This window comes from Pteropus medius, unplaced genomic scaffold (assembly GCF_902729225.1).
Source record: "Pteropus medius unplaced genomic scaffold, Ma_sr-lr_union100, whole genome shotgun sequence".
In the NCBI taxonomy this organism is placed as follows: domain Eukaryota; kingdom Metazoa; phylum Chordata; class Mammalia; order Chiroptera; family Pteropodidae; genus Pteropus; species Pteropus medius.
In genome coordinates, this window is record NW_024349227.1 from 2,602,429 (window position 1) to 2,609,490 (window position 7,062).

The 7,062-nt window shown below is 37.9% G+C and overlaps 1 pseudogene; it reads right to left on the reverse strand.

Annotated features, from left to right (window-relative positions):
- Positions 1–723: 723 nt before the first annotated feature.
- LOC120617995 (AP-1 complex subunit mu-2-like) lies at positions 724–4,964 on the reverse strand (annotated as a pseudogene).
- Between the last annotated feature and the right edge of the window lie 2,098 nt (positions 4,965–7,062).

Sequence of the window (7,062 nt, forward strand, 5' to 3'; positions counted from 1 at the left end):
ATAAGTCTGTTCTGATAAGAGCAGTCTTAACCAACTTATCCAGCTTTCTGTAACTGGATTCCCTTCAATTTTAGTATATATGCTGTCGAAGCGAGCACAAAGGATTCCCGTAAAAATCTTCCTATCCTCGAATTCCCTAATTACTATAAACCTTTCTATGTATACATGAAAGATTAGTACCAGTTTTGGGGTTCCGAATTAAAAGCTTATTTTGGCCTCTCACTTGACCCTGTAGCAAAAACCTGCACTCTTTGTAGGTAGGGCCACAAAGTTAACTGAAGCCTTTGATGACTTAGAATTTCTATTTATCTATGATCCCTTTAGCTAAATTTTTTAAAAATTCTTTTTAATGCCAACCCATAATGCAGAAGAGTGGGTGGGCCAGGGGTGGGGAGGCTCTGGGCTCAGCAGCGATGAAGGAGGAGGGGCCCCTTACACCCCCTAAGGCAGGTCACTGCAAGAAGGCACTCAGGAGGGGGCTTTCATGCCCCTCTGCTCTTTCTTCACATAAAAATGGAAGGGGGAGCCTGGAGGCAGAGGGAGGCAGGGAGACCATCCCTCTCAGTCAATGGGTAGAGGACAAGGTGAGGAAGGGGCCAGGTGCTGGGAGCAGGAAGTAAGAAACTGCTAAGCCAACAGGGCCTGCTCACACACGCCCTTCTAACCTTCCCTCCTTCCCTCTAAAGTCCGCAATCAGGGCCTGGGGCGGGAGGAGGCTCAAATTCAAGCCCCTACCTCTTCTCCCTTGTAGTTGGTCCAAAGTAGATATTCACCACTCTGGGTGATGTAGCAGATCCAGAGCAGGGCCTGGTAAACACATTTCTCAATGATCTTCATGTATTCGACCTGGATCCCAGAGACGGTGAAATAGGGAATCTCAAACTTGACCCCAGTGGGGGGGCCAGCCCTCCTCCTCCTTCTCCATGCTGCGGTGGGGAGCGGGTCAAAGTGGGCACTCATCAGGTACCCCTTGCCTCTCCCAGCAAGAAAGACTTAATACTCCAAATCACAATGTTCTTCTCAGGCACGAACTTGGCACTGCCCACGCTGGTCTTCAAGCATGGGGAGTTGGCATCGCTGGGCACCGGCACAGATATCTCCAGCCATTGGCCACTGACTGCTTCTTAAACTGCCCCTTGGCCTTGACCATGATCTCCTCACGGCTGTGGGAGAACTTCTCAATGACGGACTCAATCCATATAACTGCTTGACCTGTGTGCTGAGGTCATAGGACATGAGCTCAAAGTCGCAACCGGCGGGATGAAAGAGATGGTGCAGTCATTGTCAAAACAAGAGAGTCGCACACACTGGTGAAATTTCACAACCTCCAATTCCACGGACTTGTTCTTGCTCCGACCAGTGAGCTCAAAGAGCACGCGGTCGTTGAGGCCGAGCAGAAGCTCCATCGTTCCGGACAGAAACGCCTTGAGCTTGATGGTGCCCACGATCTCACTCAGCAGGACGCTGCCATTGGCATTGACCAGCAGATCGACAGATCATGATGTCGATGAAGACCTCATTCTTCTGGTGCTTCATGCCCTCAGCACGCCAGGGCACAGCATTGGTGATGGTGGGTGGCACCCATGACTTGCCTGTCTCCAGCTTGTTGCCCTGCTGTGTGATATGCTCCTGCAGAATCTTGCTGTTGGTGATCTGGGGGAAACCAAAGTCTACGAGCTTATCCAGGTGTCCCGGATGCTCTCCTCCAGCTCCTTGAAGTATTCGGAGAATACCTCCACTGTCTTGTAGAGGAAGGAGTACACGAGTGAGGCATTGGCATTCTTCAGTGTGGTGGCCACCAAGTAGAGGTTGCTGTGTTTGGTCCACAGGAAGTGGACCCGAGCGTGGCTCAGCAGTGGAGCCAGGTGTCCTCCTCCTCCCGCTGCATGAGCAGAGGCATGAAAGTGCTCTATCTCACTCATGGCCACGTTGCCCTTGTAGTGCAGCCGATCAGGGCCTTACCCTTGACATCGAGGATGAAGCAGCCGAAGCAGACATGGTGGCAGCCAGTGGACTTAGGAGGTGGCGAGGGCCCTTTAACTTAATTTTTGTATACGGTGTGAGGTAGAGGTCCAAATGCATTGTTTTGTATGCATTGTTTTGTATGTGGCTCTCTATTTGTCCCAGCATCACTGTAGTGTAAGTACCTGACATTAAGATTTCGATTGCTGAGGCATCCATTTCAAAATACATCCATCTTGAATAAACATATTGCTAGCTGTATGACACAACTACTAGCAAAACAACTAGATAAAGAATTAGGTTGCTTCAACCTATAAAGTTTCCTCTTTCAGAAAGCCCTGGGTAACTTAGGTAACTGACCATTTGGGTGTCCCTGCTTCTTCTTTCCTATGACCTAGTTCCTGCTCTTATACTTTAAATTAGCTAATAAGCTGAATCCACAAAACACTAGACATTCCACCCTTGGACTCTAATAGAGGTAGAGCCCCAGGTCTGCATGCTCTCTCTCTACCTGCAGCCCTGCTGTATGCCCCTCAGGCATGTGGTATACTCCAGCACATGGGAACAATAAATCTTGTTCATCAAAATTCTCTGATGGCTTTTGCTAAAGTGCATCCTGAAATCATAACAACCACAAGGGTCATTCCATCCACAACATTGGCCCAGTGGGGGAAATGTCTGTGGGGGCTTTCTATGAGTAATATGAGCCCAGGCAAGTATCTTAGGCACTCCTAGCCAACAGTATCATTAACAATAGGCTGGAACTGACACACAAAGGCACTTGTTAAAAAAATTATTCTTTTCCCATTGAATGATCTTGGCACCCTTATTAAAACTCAGTTGGTCATATACACATGGGTTTATTTCTAGATTCTCCACTTTATTCCATTGATAAATAGGTCAATGTTTATTCCAGTATCATACTGTCTTAATTACTCTAGCTTTGTAGGAAGTTTTGAAATTTTGAAGTGTGAATATTCCAACTTTATTATTCTTTTTTCAAGATTGTTTTGGCTATGCTGGGTCCTTTGCAATTCCGTATGTATTTTAAAATCATCTTGTGAATGTCTGCAAAAAGGTATCTTAGATTTTGAGAGGAATTGCATTTAATCTGCAGATCAATTTAGGTAGTACTACCATCCTAACAATATTAAGTGTTTCAATCTATTGACATGGGATCTCTTTTCATTTATTTAAGTATTCTTTAGTTTCTTTTATTGATGTTTTGTAGTTTCCAGTGTACAAGTATTGCCCTTCTTTTGTTAGATTTATTCTTAAGTATTTTATTCTTTTTGAGGCTATTGTAAATGCAAATGTTTCTTTAATTTCATTTTTGGATTGTTCACTGCTAGAGTCTATAAATACAATTGATTTTTGTATATTGACCTTGTATCAACACACGACCTTGCTGAACTTTATTAGTTTGAGTGGGTTTGTGTGTGCATTTGTGTGTGTGTGTGTGTGTGTGTGTGTGCGCACACATGCACATGTAAGAGTGTCTGTGAATTTCTTATACATATAAGATCTTATCCTCTTTGAATAGAGATAATTTTATTTTACTTTCTAATGTGGATGTCTTTTTACTTTTTCTTGCCTAATAGTCCTGGTTAGATCCTCCAATATAATGTAAAATAATAGTGGTGAGAGACGCATCATGTCTTATTTCTGACCATTATTTATTTATCAGTGTGTTTATTTTTTACATATTTGAGTTTCCAATTTTTCTTCTGTTATTGATTTCTAATTTTATTCCATTGTGATTGGAGACTATACTTGTATGATTTAATTATCTTAAATTTATTGAAACTGGGTTTATACTCTAACATATGGTCTATCCTGGAGAATATTTCATGTGCTCTTGAGAAGAATATGTATGCTGCTGTTGTTCGGTGGAGTGCTCTATAGATGTCTGCTGTGTCTAGTCGCTTTATAGTGTTGTTCAAGTCTTCTATTTCCTTGTTGATCTACTTAGTTGTTTTATTCATTATTGAAAGTGGGGTAATAAAATCTCTCTTATTGTTGAATTGTCAATATTTCTATCCAATTCTGTTAATTTTTGCTTTACATATTTTGAGACTAGATTATTATGTATTTATAATTATTATAATTATGTATTTATAATTATTAAGTGTTCATGATGGATTGACTATCTTATTTATAAAATGTCCTTCTTAACCTCTAGTAAAATTTTTTGCCTTAAAATCTGATTTGTCTTATATTAGTTTAACCACTCCAGCCATTTTTTCAGTTACTATTTGCATGGTATATTTCTTTTCGTCTTTTTAATTTCAACATCATGTGTTTTGGAGTCTAAAATGTATCTCTTTTAGATAGTTTATAGTTGGACCATGTCATTTTTATCCTTCTGGCCAATATCTGTCTTTTCACTGAAATATTTAGTCCATTTACATTTAGTATAGTAACTCATGAGGTAGGATTTATGTCTACCATTTTTCACAAGGAACTTTCTTTAGTATTTATTATAGAGCAGGAATGCTAGTGATGAATTATTTATTTTTATTTACCTGGGAATGTTTTAATTTCTTCTTCATTTTTTAAGGGTAGTTTACTAGGTATAGAATTCTTGTTTTGAAGTTTTTTTATTTTAGCACTTAGAATATGTCATTCCCACTGCTTTCTGACTTCCATTGTTTCTGATGATAACCAGCTATAATCTTGAGGCTCTCTTGTATGTCACTTCTTTTGTTGCTTTCAAAATTCTTTGTCTTTTCATGGTTTTTCTATGACATACCAACATGTGGATCCCACAGAGTTTATCCTGAGAGTTCCTTGAGCTTCTTGGATGTTCAGACTAATATTTTTCATCAAATTTTTTTATTTCTTTGAGTAGTTTTTCTGCCCACTTTCTCTCTTTTTGAGACTTCAATTATACTTGTATTGGCTCACTCGATGGTGTTCCACAGGTCTCTGAGACTCAATTTTCTTCATTTTTAAAAAGTTTGATTCCTTAAGATGAATAATCTCAACTGACCTTTCTTCATGTTATGATTTTTTTCTTTTGCTTATTGAAATTTACTGTTGAGAGTATCTAGTGAATTTTTTGTTTCAATAATTTTACTTTGCAATTCCAGAATTTTAATTTATTTTTTATAATTTCTCTTTATTGATTTTATCTCTGATAAGACATTGTTTCATACTTTTCTTTAATTCTTTAGATACAATTTCCTTTAGTTTTTGAGCAGGTTTATAATAGCTAATTTGAAGTCTTTGTCTGCTAAGCCCAACATCTGAGCTTCCTCTGATGTTTCTATATGATGCCATATATATATCATACATTTTAGTTCCTTTGCATGTCTCATAATTTTTTTGTGAAAGCTGGACATTTTAATGTAGCAACTCTGTAAATCAGATTCTCATTCCCTCCTCAGAATTTGTTTAGTGAGTATTCTGGATTAATTCTGTAAAGTCTGTGTTCTTTATCATATAAAATCTTTGCTCCATTAGTCTAGTAGCCAGCTAATGGTTGAACAGAGATTTCCTCAAATATCTTGAATTAAGGAGTCTTTCATCTTTTGCTGAATGATTCAACATGTGGACTAGAATATGATTTTAATGATTTGTCAGGTACTTTACATTTTGCATTAACTTTCACTTCTTGCTTGGGCAAAGCCTCAATGTCAGTCAGCAGTAAAACATTAGGGCCACCTCAAGTTTCTCCTGGGCATGGAAACAACATCTGTGTGGTCTTATAGATTGTCAGGACTATGTCAGATCTTTTCAAATCTCCCTATGGACATCTTATTCTCCAATTTTCCTTTTATGATTTTTTTCTATCAGCCTCTTGTTAGCAGCACCTCTAGCAGCTTCAATGTTAAGCAATTGCCACTGATTGTTTTTGGCAAATGCCTGTGGATAGGGTTATTCTTAGAGATTGAGCTCTGATTCAGGTCAAATAAAGACAATCTCTGAGAATGGATATAACATGATATCATGATATTCAGTGACCTGTCAAACAAGTCAAATAGTGACAATTCTCTAGGATTGGGGTTTTGTGGGGGGAGCTCCAAACCCATTTTCTCTTTTACAGTAGCTACTAGTCTGCTGTTTTTCACATGTATTTTAGTAGTGAGGCTGTTGGCTTTTAATGATATTCTGAACCTGGGAAAGGGATATTAGATTAGCGCAAGTTAAAATACCCCAAAGCTCATTGTTCTTACTGATATTCAGCCATTTTTTTGATAAAACACTGCTCAAATTATTAAAAGCCTCTTTAATTTCAAAGATTTAAAAAAGTTGTTTTTGAGAGTTTCTCTCCAGATTTCTTACTGCCTTTATAGAGGAGCCAATTTTCAGAGGTCCTTAATGCCATTTAGGAAGTTGGAAAACTTTCCAGCTTTCTTTTCTTTTGTGTTAGCATGGTATATCATGTTATATCCTTTTACTTTTATTGTATTTGTGTCTTTATATTAAAGTGAGTTTCTTCAAAGTCCTATGTAGTTGAATATTGCCTTTTTATCTAATTTGACAATCTGTTTTTTAATTGGGAGGTTAAGAAGATTTAATTTTAAATTGTTTATTGATATTGTGGATTTAAAGCTATTTGTTATTTTCTTTCTATTTGTTCCATTTATTCATAGTTCCCTTTTTTGCCTTCTTTTTTATGATTCCACTTTATCTCTTTCTTTGTCATATGAGCTCCAGAGCTTTTGGTTTTCTGGTTTTTTGTTTTGTTTTGTTTTGTTTTGTTTTCAGTGGTTGCTTTTTGGTCTTTAGTATACCCCTTTAACTTATCACTATTTCCTTTGAAGAAACACATGACTTCTCAAATAATACAAGAACCCACAACAGTATACTTTCATTTCTCCTCTACAGATCTTTGTCCTATTGCTAAAGATATTTTTAAATAATTTTAAAAGTTTTTTTTATAGTCACCCACATATCTATCATTTCCTGTACTCTTTATTTTTTGGCGTAGATTCATATTTCCATTTGATAATATTTTCATTTTTCCAGACTTCCTTTAACACTCTTATAGTTCAGATGTGTTGGTATGAATTCTTTAGCTTTTATATGCTGAAAAAGTCTTTATTTGGCCATTGTTTTTGACATTTTTTTCTCAGGGTATAGAATTCAGGTTGA